The following is a 24,618-nucleotide window of genomic DNA, read 5'->3' as shown; positions in this document are numbered from 1 at the left end:
ATGCAAATCAGATAATGAAACATATAGCAGCTTCAACTGTTATTTTTTTAATTACAATATGTATAATATTCTCTGTTCACAATGAATTTTACCCTCATGCTATACATACAGTTTTGTTGTGAATAAATGGAAGAAACCCCTGCTTCCGAATAGGGTATATTATTATTATTATTATTATTATTATTAATAACATCTATTAATAAAGCGCCCACATGGTCTGCTGAACAGTACAGTGAATAGCACATGCTAAAATTGTATTTTATAACGTATTTTTCCATTTGGCTTCATTTAACTGTTAATTTAATAGTTTGTGTATGGGACCAGATTTGGCCACATTCAGATAATGATCAGCTTGAAAAATCTGGTCAGCTATGGGCTATGTCTGGACATATAAACAGTCTGTGGCCAACCACTCTGCACAGGACTCCAGCAAGATCCAGCTGTTTGCTCAAGGGATAGATGCTGTGATCAGCCCAATACAACTCACCATGTGTATCAGACTAGGCAAAGACCCAGTTGTCTGGCAGCTTGGTCAAATGTATAGATTTTGAAGATTAGCTTTTATTACAGTTGCCTTACTCAAGTGTAATTTCCCAATGTTATGTGTAGATGGCGCTTGAAGTGCACATAATATATACTTTACCACATTCTTTACAAATTCTAATTGTTCATTCAGAGAGGACCAGTGCTAACAAAAGGTGCCTTGTGTCTCTCACATCCCCATTGTCTTTTCTGAGATATTGTGATTAAGTGCATTACAGTGCTCACTAAGGGCAGAGACACATGTGGAGATTCAGGGAGATTTAGTCGTCCGGCGACAAATCGCCTCTTCTTCGACTACTAATCTCCCTAAACTGCCTTCCGACAGGCTGGAATCTAAATCGCCGGCCGGATGGCACTCGGAGCACTTCGTTTTCTGAAGTCACCGAAGTTTCCTCATGAGGCATGGTGTACCAATTCTTTTATTTTTTGTTTTGGCTAGGTGCTTGGATACACCCAAATAATGATAAAAAAAGGCTTAAATCTCAAACCTAATCATAAATTCAGTGCATCCCTAATATATATATTAAATAATGTATCCCCTACCGTAACAGTATGAGTGACATTATTTAGTATAATACACAAGTTTCAGAAGTCATGTGACAGAAATTACACCACTAACCAACAATTATAACTGAAAAATCACCAAGTATATATATATATATATATATATATATATATATATATATATATATATATATATATATATATATATATATATACATATACAGTATATATATATATATATATATATATATATATAATTTACATATATATCTTGTATAGCATGCAATGTAAAGGTTAACTAGTGACAGAGTTGGAGGAGACATATGGAGTTGAAATTACACCACTAACCAACAATTATAACTGAAAAATCACCAAGTATATATATATATATATATATATATATATATATATATATATATACAGTATATATATATATATATATACAGTATATATATATATATATATATATATAATTTACATATATATCTTGTATAGCATGCAATGTAAAGGTTAACTAGTGACAGAGTTGGAGGAGACATATGGAGTTGTTTAGGCAAGAAGATCCTACAAGTATATATTACAGTGTAGCAGACAGAAGTACAGCTGGATGACTTCCTGTGGTCACAGTAATGCAGGATGAGATAGAACATGCTCCATCATCCAGGCTTATCAGCTTCTCTCAAGACATATTGTTAGACATGGATGATGTTTTAAGCAGGATGTAATTTGCCCACAGAGCGTGTCTTTTACACTAAAGGTCTATAACAAATATAAACATTAAAAGTAAAGGATGAAATGTACCTGTAGTCACTTATTGGAAGGACTGACATATCCTGCAATTGTACTTTACCTTACAGCATGCAGTCTTGCAAAACTCCAGCTGCTTTTAACTTAATTCTGCATGCTTCACCGTCTCAGTGTTGTGTTGGAGTCTTACAAGAACTGTTTATACAGTAGACAGTCTGCAGCCCAGGCAACCATGCATACATTAGACAGTTTTTACTGAATTATAGCAGTTTGGTCCATGATTCTGGCCTGATTCATAATAGTCTCACAGGCCCTTTTCACTAGATCTAAACCAGAAAACAAGAGGACACAAGCAAAAATGATTATGCAGAAAGACATGCATAGTGTTTTTATAAACAATATAAAAACCCTTTGCACTCACCTCTCCTGAGTAAGGGTGCGGATACCACCTGCAAAAAGATAAAACCTAGTCCTTGTTGAAATGGCTACCTCAGGTTTGTCAGTTATTCGTTATTTTTATTAAGCTTTTGTAGCGCCTAGCATAAAAATGCCTGACCACCCATCGGTGACGCGTTAGACACCTCAGGCCCCCCAGCCCAACCGCCATCTGGCCCCCCGCGCCTACATTTTTCCTGCTTGTGGTCATGACTGGGGGGATGAGGGCAGCACCAATAGCGGGTCTGGTACAGTGGGACCCACAAGGGCCCTGAACTTCCTATGCATATTTTGCAAACAGCAGAAGGCTACAGTATATTCTAGCCATGTGAAAGCTAAAAAAAACTTTTTTGTTTTCTATAGCTGAATCTGTCAGTGTCTTGTTGTGAAGGATACGTGCAGGTGTACTTTCACAATCTCAAGCCACTATGTTTCAGTTAACTTACCCATATCCCCCAGACATTTGGTCTTGTTCGTTTAGCTGAGTTGTGAACTGTTAAGGTAAGCCTGACCCAGAATAATTAAGTTTATTTTATTACTATACAGCAGGGGTTATTTTGCCAATGTTGCCATTTATTTTAGGATCTTTTAATTATGTTCTACCAGAATGTTATGTTATTATGTTATACCATTAGACAGTTTAGTAAGTGTGCCTTTTAAAGCATTATACTTTATAGACCAACCATTGGCGTAATAATAGCGGTGTAACAGGAAATGCCACATAATATGTTTTGTGCTTCTGTACCAGGACAAGGCAACTACAGTCCTTAAAGGGATCCTGTCATGGGAAAACATGTTTTTTTCAAAACACATCAGTTAATAGTGCTACTCCAGCAGAATTCTGCACTGCAATCCATTTCTCAAAAGAGCAAACACATTTTTTTATATTCAATTTTGAAATCTGACATGGGGCTAGACATTTTGTCAATTTCCCAGCTGCCCCCAGTCATGTGACTTGTGCCTGCACTTTAGGAGAGAAATGCTTTCTGGCAGGCTGCTATTTTTCCTTCTCAATGTAACTTAATGTGTCTCAGTGGGACATGGGTTTTTACTATTGAGTGCTGTTCTTATAACTACCAGGCAGCTGTTATCTTGTGTTGCGGAGCTACTATCTGGTTACCTTCCTATTGTTCTTTTGTTTGGCTGCTGGGGGGGAAAAGGGAGGGGGGTGATATCACTCCAACTTGCAGTACAGCAGTAAAGAGTGATTGAAGTTTATCAGAGCACAAGTCACATGACTTGGGGCAGCTGGGAAATTGACAATGTGTCTAGCCCCATGTCAGATTTCAAAATTGAATATAAAAAAATCTGTTTGCTCTTTTGAGAAATGGATTTCAGTGCAGAATTCTGCTGGAGCAGCACTATTAACTGATTCATTTTGAATTTTTTTTTTCCCATGACAGTATCCCTTTAAGCAGTGAAGATATTTGTCTCCAAAGATGCTCCTAATAGCTACCCATCTTTTTCCCCTTTTCTGCTGATTCACAACAAATATTCTGTGCTGCTGTCAGTTGCCTGAGATTAGAGACCAACTCACAATATTCTGTAATACATAGAATATATAAATCACAACACAAGCCTGAATAGTAATGCATCAAAATGTAATATTCAGCCCTATAGCATCAGCCTCTGTGACAAACAAATTGCATTTTCTGCTTGATCATTTCCAACTACCCATAGGTGTATCATCTGAACCACTGCCAAGAGCACACTGAGCATGTGCAGTGCCACTAACACTCAAAAGATGGCCTAATTAGATGCGGAGATGGCAAGCTCCAGAGGACAACTTTAAAGACATGGATCATTACTGTTACACAACAGCTGTAGCTGTGGGCATTTATAGTAAGTTGACTATATGAAATACAGCAATTTTAGCCATATTCATACCAGGCTTCGGTTCTTGATTGTGGGGGCCATATGAAGGTCATTGTACTTCAGTGTAAGAAAGCTTGTCACAGGCTCAGTAATGCTGGTTTTCTGCAAGAATCTAGACTCTTAGTAAGATAGTAAGTTTAATTAGTTATGTTTACATTCACACAGAAAGTCAAACATAACAGATAGCTGGGACTGTGACTGACATTAGTCTGGTACATTGCGTGACAATTGGACCTTCTTATCATGTATCAACACAAAATTAGAATGCTCTGTATACAACAATTTATTAAACACCTAGGAGGATAAACAAATGCTAACACTAAGCTGTCACCACTAGTTGGTGCTATTCCTTACAAATAAATATTGCTGCATACAGTTTGTTAAATTAGAGCTCACCATAGAAAACCATAGTTAAATATACAAGTAATGGTGTATGACTCTATCACCAAACAAAATTAATTACATAAAGGTCCAAAGTGAAAAAGTATAATAAAGTTTATGAGATGTCTCTCACCAGGACAATCCCCAGTCCAATCAATTTTCAATATGCAAAAATCCAGGTAGGATGAGATCCATTTCCAAGTAAAGCAGTAGTAGCTCAGGTTTTTATTAATTAAAAAGACTTTATTAGGACATGTATAAACCTAACGCGTTTCGTGCCTGGGTCGGCATTTACTTATAGGCTTTAAGTCTCCCTTTGGTACTAAGGATTGTACCACTCTATTTTTACAGTTCTTTGTACATTGAATTGCAATTGAAAACTGTTTCTAGATGCCATTTGCTATTATCTTCTCAGACTGCATAAATAGTGTGTAAGAAATCAGCTCTCCTCCAGCCAAGACTCCATTTCCCACAATGCCCGTTGTCGTTGGTCACAGCATGGCTAAGGCATTATGGGAAATGGAGCCTTGGCTGGAGGAGATCTGACTACTGCCACACAATGTTGCTTGTGAGAGAGAATAAAAAGATGTGTATGCTGATTATTCTTCCCCTTGACTTGGATGGATTCTGTTCACAAACTATCCTTGGTTACTCGTACCATGGCCTTGAGGCAGAACCACCTTTTTGACTCCAAGAGCAGCTTTTTGTTTTTTTTTTATTTGTGCAGTGTAGCGATATTTCTATGCTTCCTCACCAGTAACTCCCTTTCATTTCTGTGTGCTTATATGTTCCCATGTCTATAAAAAACTCAGTGATTCCTTTTTTTGGGATTCTAACAGGGCTGTATTTAGGTTCCAAGCTGCCCTAGGCATTGGACCCAAAAATGCCCCTACATGGCGCGCACTGTCATGCGACGAGTTCAGCGGAAGTGACGTCATCGCGCGGCACGTGACGTCACTTTTTCTTAGACCCCTCTACCCCTCAGCTCTGTCTCCGGATTTCCTATGGAAATCCATGGCAGAGGGTTTTTAGAAAAAAAAACAAAAAAAGTAGGCACCCTGAGGGCCACCCCCAAAACTGAGCCGCCCTAGGCACAGGCCCTCGGGTGCCTATATATAAATATGGCCCTGGGTTCTGACTCTATGTAAGTTTAGAATCCATTAATCTTGTGTCAAATAAATTTGGGGGTATCATTTCTATGGGATTTTTAAAAGAGTATTATCAATGGGTGAAAGTTCATCCTTTGATAAATACACCTTTCAAAATCCCATAGAAATTAATGAAGGTTGGCAGAATTTCACTCTAGAGGACTGTGGTGATCTCTAACTTCACTCTTTTTAAATATACACCTTGGTGTTTTACCTCAAGTGATCTCTTGTAACTTAAAGGGATACTATAATGGGAATTGTTTTTTTCAAAATGCATCAGTTAATAGTGCTGCTCCAGCAGAATTCTGCATTGAAATCTGTTTCTCAACAGAGCAAACAGATATTTTTTTTACATTTAATTTTGAAATCTGACGTGGGGCTAGACATATTGTCAGTTTCCCAACTGCCCCCAGTCATGTGACTTGTGCTCTGATAAACTTCAGTCACTCTTAACTGCTGTAGTGCAAGTTGGAGTGATATCACCCCCCCCCTCCCAGCAGTCTAACAAAAAACAATTGGAGGGTAACCAGTTAGCAGCTACCTAAAACAAGATAAAAGCTGTCTGGTAGATCTAAGAACAGCACTCAATAGAAAAAGCCAGGTCCCACTGTGACGCATTCAGTTACATTGAGTAGGAGAAACAACAGCCTGCCAGAAAGCAGTTCCATCCTAAAGTGCTGGCTCTATCTGAAAGCACATGACCAGGCAAAATGACCTATAATGGCTGCTTACACACCAATATTACAACTAAAAACTTGCTGGTGCAGGAATGAAATTTTATATTACAAAGTGAATTATTTGCAATGTAAACAATGTAATTTAGAAATAAAAACGACATCATAAAAATCATGACAGAGTCCCTTTAATATCCATGACATTAGCTAAGATAGGAGTAGCCCTTTGAAACAGCTCTGCTGTTAATATATAAATGACTGATCACCTTCCTCGCACGTCCCATCCCTGCCAGGCATCAAGGGGCTAGAAGGGGGTTCTGCTACACCTGCAATTGAACTCTCAGAGTAGATAAAAGTTGGGAAAAGACTAAAATTTAAATATGATGATTTTAGAAGCATGTATTTAAAATATGCCTGAATGAAGCATAGCTGGATTATGGTAGTGCAGGTTGGACTGAATATGAATGAGGAGGATGCAGCAGATATGTAATGAGCAGCAGAGTGAGAAGAGTAAGGGAAGTAGTGAGTAGTCAGCAGCAGCTGTGCAACGTGGGCGTTTATTTGCTAAATGCCAGCTCTCCGATCCAGAGCACGTGGGCGAGAAGCTGCCTATTTCCTAAGGAAAGCTGTTGCTGGGGTAGAAAGTCAGCGCAAATTGTGATGGGAGGAGCTTAGCTCAGGGGCTACTGCTGCTGTCGCTCTGCGCTTAGCGCCTCGGGGGGGGCGCATCCCTATTGCGCTCACTGCAATAGTAGAGCCGAATTTCAGTTTTTAAAACCGGAAATTCGGTTCTTAAAGTTACTAGAGGCGGCATTATGCCACCCCTGGTAACTGACCGATCCGTGTCGTGAGGCAAGGCGAGAACTCGCCTCATGGCAGGAGCGGCCCTGAGTTAGGCGAACGAATCCCAGGCGCGCCAGCAGCAGGGCTAGTGGCAGTACAAGGAGGAGGAGTCTCAGGAGGAGGAGGAGTCTCAGGAGAAGGGTGGCTGCACTGTGGCTCCTCCCCTCGTGGCCAGAGGGGGACTTGAGACGCTTTCGATTTAGCCGAGTGATGAGCGCTTGTGCTGCACACCCTGGGGGAAGACGAGAGTGCTACACTTAATTGAGGCGACATTCTGCAGCCTGATACTACAATTCTGTTCCGCTGTCTCGACCGCCACCTGTAGAGCCAAAACTAAACCCGAAACCACGTGGATGAGGCGCTGTCAGGACAGTCTCTCGCAAGCACTTTGCCTATTGGCTGACTGTCTGCGCTGCGCCCGGGGAATGCACAGCGTTTAGTGCTGGAGGGGAATCCGGTGCTACATCGTGGCCCATCTGACAGGCAGCCCTTGTGCTGTCACCCAGTGAGTGAGCTCCCGTTGCCTTCTCGGTGCTGCATGCAGAGGACACTGCAGGACAAGTAGTGGATCGCACCTCGTGCCTTTACATAACACATCTCGGCATGGGAACCGTGTGCTGCGCGTATATTGGCGGGGATCTGCCGCACAGACCTTCCTGAGCACCCCCTCCCCCCATCGGGATCTCCCTACTTGGAGTCTCCATCTCCGTGCTGGGGTCTAGCTCAGTGGTCACATCACATGTAAACGAACTGCCTTCTCTGTGTGTGTCTCCTGGCGGAAATGAATGTTTAAAGCGTTCCTTATTTTGAGGGTTGGTTTCCTGCCTTGAAGAACTCATGCAGAGTTATGGCTTGAAACACTATGGAACTTCGAAAGGAACACAGACTCTCCAGCAGGTAAATACTGACCAGTGTGTCTGATCAATATTCCACTCACAGGACCAGTCCCATAGCTGACAGCCTGACCCCCACCCAATCCCAAAATGCAGCTGTTTGTAAATACCTATCCCAGGACCCTGTCTTGTGATGCCACTGTGCTGCTTTATGTTTTTACACCAATTCCTCTCCCTACCTAACCACATGCCAGGCTGATTACATGAGGGCTTCATGCATAAAACTCCGCAGCTTAATAACTAGGTGACAGCAGGCTTTAGTGATGCTGCAAACTTTGTGTACCTAAGCCACGTGTAGCGGTGCTTGCCACAGAAACAATGCTGCTATTACATGCATGAAATGGGCCTTGCCAAAGACCAGGATAAGAGTATATGTTGCTGCTCTGAAACTCTTGTCTTCCATAGTTTACACAAAGCGGATTGTATCATGCTCTTCAGGCTCAGTGTACCAATAATTATCAATAATAATCACCTTGTATGAACCAGGTTGTTACATGTTTACCATCCCCCTTTCCCTGGAAAGTTAAATAAATAAAAACTTAAAAAAGGTATATGTTGCTTAGCTCACATTTGTATAAGGTGCTGTTTCAATATGGGGTTTGCTTTAGCCAGACAACTCCCACCTAATGAAAGGCAGTTGGATTTATAAACCTATTGTACTTTGCATAGAATTTCTATGGGACACACTGGCATATACACTTAAAAATATAATTATGGGGGAACAAAGTGGCAGTGTGTAACACGTTTGTTCAATTCTTTTTGCTGTGAGCGTTTGTTTATTGGCAGCAGCATCTCTAACATCACCCTTTACTGTCACCCAATTGCCAAATACTGCTAAGGATCATTGAAACATGTAGATTATTATCTTATGCTCAACTGAACTATCTGTCATTGTGCATGGTGTCCAAATGTTTCACTTTTTACTGGGCCTGCAATTATGTTGGACAGAGATGCCAAAAAAATGTTACTCCATCAGCTGCTGAGGCCATTGGATATTGTGCTAGAGGGGAAGGGAAGAAGGTTCCAGGAGATAAAGGTTTTTTTTTCTTTTTCTCTACTGGTGACAGCATTGTGTGTAGGTGTATAATACTCGAGCATAACAAACTACTCTCTCTATATATTCATGTAATATTGTTATTACTGGTGTTATGATGCAACTGTAAATTGTTAAAAATATTGTGCAACAGTTGCAAAGTCGTTCATACATTGTAAATAATGGGCATTCAACTAAAAGGTTAGTTTTGCCTTTAGCTTTTGAACCATGACTACCGTTTCTGGAATCCAATATAAAACTGTCTCCTAGCACCCTCCCATCCTCCCCCCAACACTCTTTGCTTGTCAATGGAAGCTGAGAGTTATCCTTCACTAAAATCTGAGGGGTCACTAGATGGGTAAAACTGATATAAAGTTCAACTGTCAACATTTTACCCTTCTGTCAGAACCATTCCCTTCTATTCCTTCAATATCCTATGCTCTATCACTAAACACTGCTGCCCTATTTGCCCTCTCTGAAACTCGGCTCTGCTTACATGCCAAACATGGACACAGTTTAAAGAAATTCTGTGTGTGTGTCTGTGTGTGTGTGTGTGTGTATATATATATATATATATATATATATATATATATATATATATATATATATATATATATACACTCTTTTGTATTTTACAAATAAATCAGTGCATTCCTTTTTGAGTATGACGTGAAAGAATCTAAAATAAAATTACTTTTTAAAAGTTATATGAGTACTGTAAAATATAAGGATTTTAGAAGCCACTGAGGAGACTGTCTAGAAGCATGAGGCAGAAGACTGGTTTAGGTTAAGAGAAATTTCTGATAAACAAGGCCTGGGATATGTTAATGTTACTGGTGGCCCACTTTGCTGTTACAGCACTGAGCTTCCTCTGCAGCTGCTGGGTCAATGATAAATAATGGTCTTATTTCTTTATTAGCAAACCTCCATGTTATAGTTCAGCATGAGTTTGAGGGCCATGTCCTTCACTTTCAGTAGTTATTATTTTACAGAAATCTGCCAAAGAGGTTGTTTCACTTTAGGTTTCCTATATGCAGTCTCAGTAAATGTCAGGTGTATAGGTCATATTTTGTGCCATTTGGAATGTGCAGATTATTACATAAATAAGGGTTTTTAAATGGTAATGGGTATGCATGCACAGGTGGCATGCAGTTATCACTCCAATATTGTCTTCAGTTCTTGGTACAGTAATATCTTTAGCCACTTGTTCAAGGTACAGATTCCCCTCTAGGAACAAAGCACAACCTGAAGGCAACTACAAATGCCTGAGGGTATTAGATATACTAATGGATGAGTATTCGCTATACTAGTGTACTGCAATGCCTGTGGGTATTAGCCATACCAGTGTATGAGAGAGTTAAGTGATAGAGTTTTATGAGAGGGCAATGGGCTATCTAAGAAGATAATAGTATAGTGTGTGTATGATGTGATTGAAACATTGGAATTTCTTTTTCTTGTCTATTAAAATCAGTTACTATAACTGAGCCTGTTGAGTGCATTATTTTCTTGTGATCTTGTACATGTTTTACCTGTACCCAGGCATGCTTTGTTTTTGTTTGGTGAGTGGTCCTCCATGTTCTATATACCCAGAAAATGTTTTTACATGTCTACTTCTTGGCTTCCCATTCCAAACTCCTGACATGAAGTGCACAATGTCTGATCTGTGGCCCCACAGCTATTGATAAATTACATTGCATTGTAACATATATGTAACGATTAGCCAACAGTTTTCAGGTTCCTTGGAATGGACTTGTTATAGACCAGCATCACCCATTCCCGTTGGCAGGTGCAAGATGTTTTGTGTTCTAAAAAAAACATTGCTTCTGTAAGGCAGGAGTTAAGAGAACAGAGAACAGAGAGAAGAGCTTATGGTGTAATAATGGGGTGTTCCTTCTAAGGAGAAAGAGCATAAACTGCAGAGAATTTACTGGTAATTAAATGCCAGCACTCTGAAAGAAAGTGAAAGCAGGATATTATTAGTGCGTGTGTATCACATTCTTCTGCTCTGCTGTGGGAGATGTCTGTGATTTTCTACATAGGGAAATTTCGAAAAGTGTTGGGTTTTAAGGCCAAACTGAACTATTTCTATAAAATGTAAACTTTGAAGCAGAATGTGACTTCTTCAAGGAATGCTGTTTAATGCTACAGAGAGACTTTAAATAACGGTGTAGATTCTGTTTTAGGGGGGGAAAATGTATTCAGAAAAATATACATGTCAAACATATTATGGATTTGTATGCTCTTCTTGTTCTTCTTTCTCTCTCTTCCCTTGTGTAAACAATAGAAATGCTGAATGTCAGTGGGGTCATTCATCATAATTTAGCTATTTCCTTCCTCTCATGGAAGCCATCGTTACACACACGAATTAGTCACATCAGAAACGGGAAAGGTACAGCAGATTCTACTTCATAACCTATTTATTTTTAAAGGGGTTGTTCACCTTCCTTTTCAGTTCAGTTGTTTTCAGATTGCTCACCAGAAATTAGGACTTTTTTTTCAATTGCTTTCAATGTTTCATTACTGACCGTATATTTTGAAAAATTGAACTTTAATGTTCCTGTCTGTGACATTTCAGTCTGAATTTACAATTTGCTACATTCGTTGATACATTACTCAGCAGCATCTGTAGATACTATTGTATCAATAGTATCTATTGAACAGTGAACAGAGTTGGTGACCCCGCTCCCTAGAGTTGCTTTAGAAAGTCATAAGAAGGTGAAAAATTAAACTTTAAACTTAAATAGAAAAATTATCACAAATAGAAAATAGTTGGACACGCCTTTTCCCACTCCAAAATACATTTGAAAGCCTAGCTTTAAGGCCATTTAAGGTGAGATTTGAGGTAATGACTTATATGTAAAGATATTCTTGGAGCTATGGCTGATAGGCTGATAACACCAATCTCTTCCTCTATCTGTAACCTTGTTGGCTAACAGGTGTCTGACCAAAGGTTGTGCTTCTAACAGAGGCTTGAACCAAAAAAGTCCAACAACCACTGCATTAGGCTGAATCAAAATCTTGGGCAAAGGTCCTTTTATTTCCACAAAGACCCCTGCACTATGTCAGGCATTTATGTTCTTTTTACCTTGTCCATTCATGCATACTTACTGTTATAAGTAACAGTTTGTTACTTAACATGTTTGTCAAGTCTTGGGAATAAAGCGTTTTTCAAAGTTGCTGCTATGTGAATTTGGGTTCACTGCAACAGCTGCACACGGAAGATTTAACTGCAAAGCTGTAAAGCAAAGTTTGCATTTCACCAGTTTAAAGAAGGTATGGGTATTTGGGGAAGAACATTGTCAGAACCAGAGAGCAAAACTGGCGACCTTAAGCAAGTGGCGTGTCTACTTATTTGGAGTGTAAAATGACTTGTCCTGCCCCCCACCATAGCAAAAGAAAAAATAATCTGGTCCTGCCCCCCCCCAATCCCAGCAAAAGAAGAAAAAACTGGGCGCCCTACACAACGTACTTCAGGGGGCGTGTGTGGGGGAAATGGGGAAACTGATCTCCTGTAATTACAACACTGTGCCCTGTTGCATTCTATTTTTTAATTGATTATTTACTTGGTATGAGAGATATGTAGATATACTGTATTTTTTTTAATCCATAATTATTATTTTGATAGTCTATGCATTCTCAACTGTAATGCTTAATATAAAATGTAATTGCTGCAAAGGCTTCAGATTATAATAAAACAGTCATAATTCTTATCACTCCCCTCTAGATTAGTAACCGTACCTTGGATGCTAGGAGATTTCAGATAAGCGAGACCTAGGTCCTATGTTTGGAGGCTGCTAGGCTAATGCATACACTGCCTCTTTAAGGGAATTGACCGGCATACGGGGGATTGATTCATGTAAAACACTTTACATGGCATGATCTGGCCGAACAGTGGAAAAATGAGGATAAACACATTTTTCGTAAATTAAGCGACATTTGTACTTGTACAGTCTTTTAAATGCAGCAATCACCATTCTTCTATATTGAAAGTCATTTTCTAACACTTCGTTGCCTGCAGGAGAGGCAGTCAAAGCTTTACATGTGACATTGTCCTTAAGCTTATTTCACATGTACCACTCCAAACGGCCTATACATGCAGCCATTGGCTGAAATGGTGACCACTTTCTAACAATGGCCTCCGACATTAAACGTCTTGAACCTGTCTCCTTCCATTAGTTTTCTCCAAAATCAAGTAGGAATCATAACTTCCCTGCATCTGGAAACCTGGTCATTGTGTTTCAAGAAATAAGCTATTTGTTTTTTTTGCACTGTACTGTAAAGCATTTCCTGACATTTATATCCCATGGAATACTTTATTTGCATTGCTATAATTCATTTGAAGTGAAGCAGCTGAAAGGGTATTACACTTATTCCATGTATCAAGATGGGTTTGTTGTGGGTTTTGGGAGGTTAGATTCAAAATGTGTGTGTGTGTGTGTTCCAGAATCGAAGGCCTAATGCATGCTACTATGTGTTACTTTTTTTTAGAGTACAGGTAATAATACAGCTTACTATGTTACATTTCATTTTTTATTGACATTATTTTTTTTTTTTTGTGGGATTTTCTCTGCAGAGAGTGCTAACAAACCCCCTACATAATGTACCTAATAAAATAAATAGATTAATTTAAAAAGTGTCACTGTTGCTAGTAAACTTTATTGCAATTGTATTTGCAATAAAACGCAGTACCTGTCTGTCCCTTAATGTTTTATGCTCTTTTGGTTCAGCGCCACTTTTCTCAGTCTTCATTTTATTCTGCACACTGAGAGAAGAGGATCTGCTCCCTTCTGCATCTCACTGTAACCGTGCTGACAATCACAGCTTCTGCCTGCTTTTCAGTCCAACAGAGTATGGACTGAAAATACCTGCTTTTGCATTTTAGGGCTGATCTCTCCTCTGTGTAGCTAAAAGCAGGCAGAAGCTGTGATTGTTAGAACAGCCACAGAGAAATGAACAAGGGAGTTGATCTGCTTCTCTCAGCCTGCAGAAAAAAACACATGCGGAGAGCAGCGGAACCAGTGCTTTGTGTCATAAAACAATGTAGCAGAAGCTGTCTGATTATCAGGCCTTTAAAGAAGAATGCAAGTCTGACCTCTGCTGTAGTGTTCAAGAGATGGAACCAGCAGTGCAGACGGGATAGAATGATTATGCATTTGCAATTATATTTACAAATAACTTATTATTTTTGTGATAGATGTAATGTGTATTGAAAAGTTGTTATATATAAAGACATTTTCTTTCAAAAGACAAATTTAGCATTTTTGTCCTCTAAGTGGCTTTAAAATAAAATTTTCTCGTTAAGGAGGTCTCGTTGACACCACATTCTGATGACACATTTCAAAATTGTAATTAACCTGATCTGTACTTCTGCTATTCAGTTTTGTACTTTAAGAGCATAGATGACGAGTAACTGTAAATACGCTGCTGAGTGTATGTGAACTCTCTATGAATTCTCATTTTTATAGCGTTAAAGAGATATGTTATAAGGAAGATTTAGACCCATATCAAATATGTATAGAATGTAGTTATTCTCCTTCTGCAATTAAGCTTTGTGGGAGCTGCCATACCACATTCTATATGCAAGTAAAATTATGAAATGGTGCCCTCTACTGGGCAATGTATCACAATAATATTAGAATGTTTGCTTGGATTTACCAATTTTGGCCATGTACGCAACATTTATCTTCCATATGCACTTGTAAGAAAAAGTGGGTCGGAATAAACACTAAACTATGTGTTTTAACACAATTTTTTTTTCTGTTTCACTTTGCTACATTTTGTTGACCTTAAAATATTCTTAGTTTATTGCAAGTGCCTCTCAAATAGACACACACACATTTTTCTTAAGGTGGCCATACACTATTAGATCCGTTCGTTTGGCGACCTCGCTGGTGTGAATATATCTTAACCGGATGTGCCCACTAACGGCCGGGCGATATCGGGTGAATCCAAACATTCGGCCCTGGGGCCAAACGATCGGATTACAATGCTGCAAACTGGTGCCGGAGGGGTCGCAGGCCCGCATCAACTAGCCGATGCGGTCCTGCATTGCAGAAAAAAATCAAACTTTCCAGATCGATATCTGCATGAGTTTTTGGCCTGATATTGATTGGGAGGACCTGTTAGGAGTCTAAAGGACCGATATCGGCATCTTAAATCTGCCTGTGGGGGGGGGGAGGGGAGAGGGAGAGAGGGAGAGAGAGGGAGGGAGAGGGAGGGAGAGAGGGACGGACGGAATAAAACCACCATTTTTTTGCACCATCCATGGAGTGGTCTGAAACAGTACATGATAAATTTCGATATTTGGATTTTCTAATTTTTCTCCAATTCAAATTGAATTTGGACTATTCCGTAGTCGAAGTACACAAAAAATAGTTCGAAATTCACAGTTTTTTTTCATTCGAAAATTCACCTCGACCTTTGATAAATCTGCCCCATAGTGTCAAAAGGGTAGTTCACCTTTAATTGAACTGACACTGATCTAGCTCTCTGGTTTGCACCCTTACAGAAATCATTCAAAGCAAAAACATGCGTGACTCAAGTCTGTACCCTTTTTTTTTTTTTTTTCTACTATGATAAAAATATTTGAGCTGTTAGGCTTTCGAGGACTTGTGATAGTGTATTTGGCATAGAGCCCATAGACCTGACAGTTTGAATGCACGAGCCAGTTTTCATCTGTCTGTTACTGCCATCTAGAACAGATCTTTATGAATGGCTTAAAATTAACGTTCTGCTTAGCATTTAAGAGGGACCTCGTGTTGTTTTTGTTGCCTTTAGTAAAACATTGAATTTCAGCACTGTGCTTAATGATATTTCTTGAAGGTTGGAAAAATGTAAGACCTTCCCTCAAGTTAATACTGTATATCACAGTAAAATGCTATCAAGGAAATAATGTGCTTACTACTGTGGGAGGAAATGACTGTGCCCATCCTCTTCAGGCCTGAAAGGTAAAAATTTCCATTGATAGGCAGTTTTGTGACCATGCTTGAAGCTGCAAATGCAGCCTCAAACACCTTTTTTTGCAGTTGATCTGAAAAACACAAACCATAAAAACAAATCTAATTTTAAATTATTTTTTTTAAATGTTGTTTTAGGTATAATTGTCTCGCTGTGTGATTTTTCTTGGGGTTTTCTCCAATTCTAATACACTATTCCTATCAGCAGAAATTGCAGCAAATTTGCCAGACAAAATGTGCTGGTGAGATTGTTTTCTCTGCAGACAAATTGGTGCCGGTGTGTTTTTGAGTGGGAAAAAATGCCCTGTTGCATGTCTGCAGCATTTCTCATTAAGTAAAGTTGACAATTTTTGCGTACCAGTTAAGCCAGACTTCTTATTTAGAATACTGACTTTGCCTGGTACCACTACAGCAGATATTGCTGTAGTGCAGTGATCCCTAACCCAGTGGGTCGCAAGCAACATGTTGCTCACCAACCCATTAGATGTTGCTCCCTGTGGCCTCAAAGCAGTGCTTATTTTTCAATTCCTGGCTTGCATAAAAACTGTGTACTGCCAAACGGAGCCTCCTATAGGTTGTCAGTCCACATAAGGGCTACCAATAGCCAATCCTATTTGGCACCCCAGGAACTTTTTGCATGCTTATGTTGCCCTCCAACTTAATTTACATTTGAGTATGGCTAAAAAAAGGTTGGGGACCCCTGCTGTAGTGCATGTGTTGATAGCTAGTTATGGATGCGACAGATGCCTTGCATCATAACAATATCAATTGGTAATTGGACATTGCCGAGAATATTTTTAAAACACTGCAACAGGCATTACTATAAAGCAGGCTGTCCAGCGTGAGGATATATTTATTCCTGCTTTCCTTCCTATGAATTCTGTAAGCTGCTGTGTAGTATATTTTGATATATTTTGGCCCCATGTAGTTTGTTGGCTAACTGACCCACAACATGGAAAGTGTTCCATCCCGTTGAATGTTTATGTAAGTGGCTTGTATATGTAAATAGCTATGGGTGATGCTGTGTTTTGCATCCTGGGAATACCTGTTTGTGAGTTTCCATTTCAATGAGTATTGTAACTAGACCATGTATACTGTAAACATCTGCTTAGTGGCAGATAGCATGAGAGGATAGATACAAGCTGTAGCAGATAGCTCAATATTAGTGGCTACCAAAATAAGTTTGGATTCTTCTGCAGTTGTAATATTTTGTTTTCCAAGTTAGTGGGCCATATTTCAGAGTTCTACACGAAGACTGTATCCATGAGAATTAGGCCATCTGAGAATATTTATTATGTTAAGGGTTTAGGGTGTTTCCTTCTGAAAAGGTGAAAGAGAGACTGGCCAGTTTGAAAGTTTGCCTGCACTTCATTATATAGTGAAGTCCCTTGTTTCTTTTCAACAAAATCACAAATGTTCCTATGGCAATCTTTAGTATCGGTATGAAACATAATGCTTTCATTTAGTAGCATGTTCAGCTTGGTGATTTCTGTGACGTACTTCAGACTGTCTTACCAGTATTCAAGTGGCACGTGGAGTTCCAGTGAAGTCTGTGTTTTGTGCAGGAGGAAGCTTGGCTAGTGACTGGAAGGATGCTGAGTCATTTTCTTGTTGGCAGTGGCAGCACAGATAGAAGGTCAAACGTGGGGGCCCCGTTTAAGGGGCTGAACTTGAGATATTCCACATAGCACGTCCTCTCTTTACACGGTCCAGTATACCTACTCCATTATAGTAAGCTCAAGATCGATGCACTTGTGTAGATGTGTATTGCCATGTTGGGAATGATATAAAAACTGATTAAACAGACTGGTTGCTTTGGCAGGAGTGACAGATTACTACAATAGAGTGAACCAAAGTGCTAATAGAGCTAAGATCTTAGAATCTATCTTAGAGTCTATCTTACTTGATCGACTATGCCAATGTGCCCTTACAAATAAGTGCTTATAGCATGGAGAACCCCATATTTCTCTTGTTTCCTGTGTATAAAAATCCATTGCTTAAATCTGTTGCTGGCAAGAGGAGGGTAACTCATTGCTGACTTGAGGTTTTCGTTTTATATGTGCAATAGGTTTGGGCAACTGTAATGGAATAACAAGAATGTCTAAAGCTCTTTCAGTGCCCATAGAGAAGCACTTTATGTGCATACATTTTAATTATTAACCCAACGGTTCACTCTTGCATTGTGTCGCATGTTATCAGCAGTCTAACACACATCCTCTACTTTTATTGCTGGTTGATGCAGTGCCATCAGCGTTGAGCAGGGCTTCATTCTAATGGGGGGGAAAAAAATTGTATCTTATTTGTTGCAAATTTCAATCCTTCCAAATATTTTCAAAGTATTTATTTTTATAAGTAGACATTTACTGTTTGACACATATTTACACATTACTTAAACCATTGACAAGTTGTTTTCTTGTACATTGCAGAGTTGCTTCGTTGCAATTTCTTTCATTAGGAAAAATGTTACTTTTGGTTTACATCCCCTTTTGAGCAGCTCTCTGTGGCCAGCTTTGCACTTCTTTCACTATCATTTACTTTTTAATTGCCTAGATTTTCTACTTTTAGAGTACGAAGTAAAAAAAACTTGATGGTCATTTATTGTGCCTTGTGCATATGGACTGTGTGAATTTAAGGCAAACAAACAAGGGTTATTTATCAAAGTCCTAATTTATATCAACATGCTCTGCCAAAAACTCAGATTGGGTTTTTTCTGCTTATTTATTATTAGGTTTACCCGAAAATGTGGTTTGCGGGAAAAATCTGAATATCACAATTTCTTTCGGATTTTCCACCCGAAAACTCAGATTTTGTATGTTTTTTTTTCCCGAAAACTCCAAAATCTTCAGGTTATTGCAAGAAACACAACGCACGTCAAAAAAATCATCAAAACTTCTCCCATTGACTTATATGCAACCTCGACAGGTCTAAGATGACGGATTTTATGATTTGGATTTTTCCATCCTCTGGGTATAGTAAATTCCAAAAAAATCTAATTTTTTTTTTAAAAATCCGATTTTATACCAAAAAAAAAAAATCAAATTTTTGGGGATTTTTGCACTCAGAGTTTAGTAAATAACCCCCTACATGTGCAATGCAAAGCTTTAACTGGAGTGGTGTAATGGACATTGCTGTTAGATGTGAAAACGTCCTGTGGAGTGATATAATGCATATCTGGCAGTCTGATTGAAAAGCCTGGGTTTGGCAGTTGCCAGGAGAACACTACCTACCCAAATACATAAAGACAAAGGTAAAGTTTGGTAGAGAAGGAAAAATGGTGAGTGGCTGTTTCCCATGGCTTGAGTTTGAAAGCAAATTTTAAGGCTACAGCTTGCTATGACATTCTTAAAAATTCCATTCTTCCTACTTCATGGCAACAGTTTCCTGTTTTAGCACAATAATGCCACTATGCACAAAGCGAGGTCTGTAAAGAATAGGTTTTCTGAGATGGGAGTAGAAGAACGTGACTGGCCTCTGTCACAGTGGGGATCACGTGTTTATACTGTATATACTGAGCAAATTTTCTACTGAGCAGTAAATGTGATAATTCAACCGCACACCTTTAGTTCACTTCCACTGCACTGGTTGTGCTGGCTCTCCGTTGACCCAGCCAGGTCCCTTAGCAACAGCAGACGTTTTGCAACAGATCTGCACAAACACAATTGTTTGCAGTCGGGGAGATTACTCCTTTTATTTTGCTACCAACTGTTGCTCCCTAACTGCAAACAATTGTGTGTGTGTGTGTTTGTATGTATGTATGTATGTGTGTGTGTGTGTGTGTGTGTATATGTATGTATATATATATATATATATATATATATATATATATATATATATATATACAGTATACACATACATACATTTTTATTTATTCTATCCCCCTTATAACTGTAAACCGTACAATGGCAGGCAAGCAATATAAATAATATGTTGAGTATTATTAGTGTGATCATTGTGGTGTAACTGTTTCTTGGTGGAGACATTGTCTTTTATGCCTAGATTTGGCAGTGAAGCTTGGAAGTTTTGTTATTTTGCAGCCAAACTGTCTAGGCATGTGGGGTTAGGGCATGTGGGCTGGGGACGACTAGGTAAAGAGGGGTGTACATTCAGTCAATCTTTTCAAACTACAAACTGATTTTTATCTAGATATCACTTATGCAGTTCTCTAGCCATCATTGCTGTTTGGAGAACTTTGTGGCCAGTCCCTTGGACTATTTTATTGTCAATTGATGCCTTCTGTCAAATGTGGATGTACTTTTTTTTTCTCTTCCTGCTTTTTTTTAACCCTTTCTGTAGGCTTTTCTTAGAAACATTACAAATAAAAAATCTACAAGGAAGAACATAGCTTACATAATGATTTATGGAAAAGACCCATAACTGAAAGCACTGGCGGTGTGGGATCTGTTATCCGGAAACCCTTTATCAATAAAGCTCACAATTAGGCCATCTCCCATAGACCCTATTTTAATAAAATTAAAATAGATTTTTCTCTATAATAGACTTAATAGTTTTAAGCAGGGTTACATTTAAAACCTTATGGATACACTATAAAAAAGAAAGTTTGAACTGGCCAGGTTGTTTTAGCTTCTTGCTTGGGCAGGCCAGTTTAGGTTGACCGAATACAACCATACAGTACCCCTTAATCTCGTCATCTTTACCACACTGGTGGTCAGCATACAGTTCTGTTTGACATTTACAATGGAGTGTTGATTTGTTTTATAGTTATAGGCGAAAAGTTTAACTGGTCCTGAACAGCAGGAACAGGGACATCAGGTAATGTGGAGGAAAAATTGCTGGATTTAGCCCATACTTTGCAAAGAATGGAGATTGGCGAATTGAAGAAAGATGAGCATTGTTATAGATAGGGATGCAGCGAATCCAGGATTCGGTTCCAGATTCAGCCAGGATTCGGCATTTTTCAGCAGGATTCGGATTCGGCCGAATCCTTCTGCCCAGCTGGACCGAATCCTAATTTGCATATGCAAATGAGGGGTGGGGAGTAAAAATCAAATGACTTTATGTCACAAACAAGGAAGTAAAAATGGTTTTCCCCCTTCCCACCCCTAATTTGCATATGCAAATTAGGATTCGGTTCGGTATTCGGCCAAATCTTTCGTGAAGGATTTCGTGGGTTCGGCCGAATCCTAAATAGTGGATTCGGTGCATCTCTAGTTATAGATAAACTCTGCTAAAGGTAAAAGTTGCGACCAGTCATGTTGCGGAAAGGACGTAAGAGCATCTTAAATATTGTATAGCACAGAGCATGTGCAGTGAATCAGCAGAAAAGAGGATGAGGAACTGCTGGGGCATCTTTTCAGGAACAGAGCTTTACTGCTAAAGGGCTGTGGTTAACTTGGTCTAATATAGAAGAACAAAACATAATGTACAACATTTCTGCCCTAATACGTTAGTTAAGCTTTAGTTCTCCTATAAGTCTTTAGAGTGGGGAAGTTCAGAAATAAAATCCAAAAATATAGTACCATAGGGCCTTATCATAATCAGCAACAGTTAAATTCCCATGAACCTGCCACAAGAATCTTTAAGATTTTCCCAGGTTCTGAGAGTATTACAGTCCTTAGAAAAGCCACCAGAAACACATTTGGGCCAAGAAGCCAGTCTTCTTGATGCCAGTATGTCCAGCCAATTTAGAATTCGGATGGTTTTAAGTGCTTCCTGGTGCAGGTTTTTAGGTACAAATATTTTGTGTTAATAGAAGAGGAGTCAATGGCACCCAATTCCGTTGGCTCTGGATCTGGTTGAGAGCTCTCAGGGGTACTCCAGATAGGAGGAGGAGCACGAGAAGTAAGCCACCCAGGAAAGGGATGAAACTTTTGGTTATTCTTGCACTTAGGGGTTGGCAGCGCCGGATTTCTTTTCCGGCCGCCCCTAGGCCACGCGGTGTGACCAGTCGCCGCAGCTGGTGTAGTTGAACGGGGACGCGAACGTCCCCATAATGCGGCTGGGCAGCATGCCGCCCCTATTTTTTGCCGCCCTAGGCCCGGGCCTATGCAGCCTGCCGCAAATCCGGGCCTGGGGGTTGGTCAATTTGTATACTAGTCCTTCAGGGAGTCAGCCACCCCATATTTACACATTACTTAATAACCATTGACAATTTGTGTTCTTGTATATTGCAGAGATGCTTAGTTGCAATTTCTTTCATTAGGAAAAATGTTACTTTTGGTTTACATCCCCTTTTGAGCGGCACTAACTACTGGCAAACTTTGAAAATGAATGTGTTTGGACACTTTCTGACAATATGACATATTTTGACACATCAGCTTTGTTAAATGCCTCAATCTGGTAATGGTTTCCTGAAAAGGGTTGAACTGCTGGGAATCCAGCAATAAATCTGCCCTTTGGGATGTTTAGCCTGTAAACCAGCCAAAAGAGAAGTACATGAATGCTTAGGAGATGATCTTAGGAGAGTTAGTGATCTTTTCCCAGAAGGATATAAGGTTTTTGTCTCTCTAAAACTGCATGGCTGCACAGATGTTACCAGACTTCTATCTTAGTCTGAATCAAGAACAAGGTATTATTTTATTATTGCAGAGAATTAAAGAAAAACAAAAAAAAATTGGATTGAAAAGTGGAGTCTATGGGAGATTGCCTTCTTGTAATTCAGAGCTTTCTGCATAATGGGTTTCCAGATAATGGATCCCATACCTGTACTTGATGAGATGAGCCCCAAGAGACTCAAAAGTGTGATTTTTTTTTTTTTTGCTTGTCACAAATGTGATGGGACTTACTGAGATCATGGCATAATCGGATAAGAAGAATCTGATGCGTGACATGGGCAGAGATTTTTTTTTTTTTTTAGGGACCCATTTAATTTAACAGGGTACCAAGGTAAATTATGAGCGAATATTTGGGAGCCCCTAAGTAGTATGAAACCCCATGATTACTCATAGTGACCCCATGATATGGCGGTAAATTGGTGAGGTTATATAACTGGCACACTGGAGAAGTGACTGTAAGAGTAGAACCAGTTGCAATAGTACTTAGTATAAAGGTGATTTATTTGACAACTGTTTGTTGGAATTGTTAGTAGGATGGATGCAAGTTATTGTTTTCTACTGGGTAAAGGTTAATGAAGGAACTTTAATAAAAAATTTAAAAAAAGCTGATCTCGGTCGTTGAAAACAGATAAAACGAAACCCTGATCAGAAAGCTTGTTTCACAGTAAGAGAAGTGTCAAAAACAGTAGGTCTTGATAGAGGAAGTGTACTAATGGAAATGTAAGGAATGGAAATGTTATATTTCACAGAAGAGGTGGCAGATTCAAGGAAAAGCCTTTGCATAGATGTGGCAAATGACTTCTGTCTTTAGGATACATTTATATGGAGATAGGTCAGTGTTTTATTTGCTTTTTTAATTCTAAGCATATGGAGTCTTTTGTTGTTATTATAAAAATTCTAGTCCAGTAAACATTAACAATTACACAGTCTTATAATTTATACAATCCAACTACTAGCCTGTCCTTGGCTTTACCACCTCAGCTGGCCATACACGGGCAAATTAAAACTGTCGACCTTGCCAAATGAGTGGATATTGTAGTGTATGGTCACCTTGATTTAAGCACACACAGTGTGTGTATGTGTGTGTCTGTAAGGCTGCGCACTCACCCCCCCCCAAAAAAAAAGTCAAAAAGTAATATTGACATGAAGAACATGGTATTTAGTTCATGTGCAAAAATGTAATGCTGTAACAAGGTTTTAGTCCTACACAGATGACCTTAATCAAGACATCACAAACAGTTAACCAAACAAACTGAAATAGTCAGTAGTAATTGAAAATTGGCACCAAAAACCCACCCCATGACATCATTGGTGTGAGGTATACAATGTAGGTTACATCACCTTGTGTACAGTAGATTATTAAAGGTATACTGTCATGGGAAAAAACATTTTTTTTCAAAATGAATCGGTTAATAGTGCTGCTCCAGCAGAATTTTGCGCTGAAATTTATTTCTCAGCAAACAGATTTTTTTATATTCAATTTTGAAATCTGACATGGGGCTAGACATATTGTCAATTTCCCAGCTGCCCCAAGTCATGTGACTTGTGCTCTGATAAACTTCAATCACTCTTTACTGCTGTACTGCAAGTTGGAATGATATCACCCGCCTCCCTTTTCCCCCCAGCAGCCAAACAAAAGAACAATAGGAAGGTAACCAGATAGTAGCTCCGCAACACAAGATAACAGCTGCCTGGTAGTTATAAGAACAGCACTCAATAGTAAAAACCCATGTCCCACTGAGACACATTCAGTTACATCCAGAAGGAAAAACAGCAGCCTGCCAGAAACCATTTCTCTCCTAAAGTGCAGGCACATGTCACATGACCAGGGGCAGCTGGGAAATTGACAAAATGTCTAGCCCCATGTCAGAATTCAAAATTGAATATAAAAAAATCTGTTTGCTCTTTTGAGAAATGGATTTCAGTGCAGAATTCTGCTGGAGTAGCACTATTAACTGATGCGTTTTGAAAAAAACATGTTTCCGATGACAGGATCCCTTTAAACTGATAATCAAAGGCAGATTCCAGTTGGTAAAAAAACACTTTGGGGTAAATTTATCAAAGAGTGAAGTTC

The 24,618-nt window shown here is 39.2% G+C and overlaps 1 protein-coding gene across 1 annotated transcript in view; it reads left to right on the top strand.

The window, feature by feature from the left end:
- Window positions 1-7,909: 7,909 nt before the first annotated feature.
- sh2b3.L (SH2B adaptor protein 3 L homeolog) overlaps window positions 7,910-24,618 on the top strand; it is an 88,166-nt gene continuing 71,457 nt past the window's right edge. Inside the window, exon 1 of the mRNA XM_018263458.2 lies at window positions 7,910-8,047. The gene's annotated coding sequence lies outside the window, so the exon portion shown is untranslated. The remainder of the gene's footprint in view (window positions 8,048-24,618) is intronic.

The sequence above is a fragment of the Xenopus laevis genome, chromosome 1L, assembly GCF_017654675.1.
Source record: "Xenopus laevis strain J_2021 chromosome 1L, Xenopus_laevis_v10.1, whole genome shotgun sequence".
Taxonomy (NCBI): Eukaryota; Metazoa; Chordata; class Amphibia; order Anura; family Pipidae; genus Xenopus; species Xenopus laevis.
The sequence above is the reverse complement of the archived record's forward strand: the minus strand, read 5'-3'. Positions and strand labels throughout refer to the sequence as shown.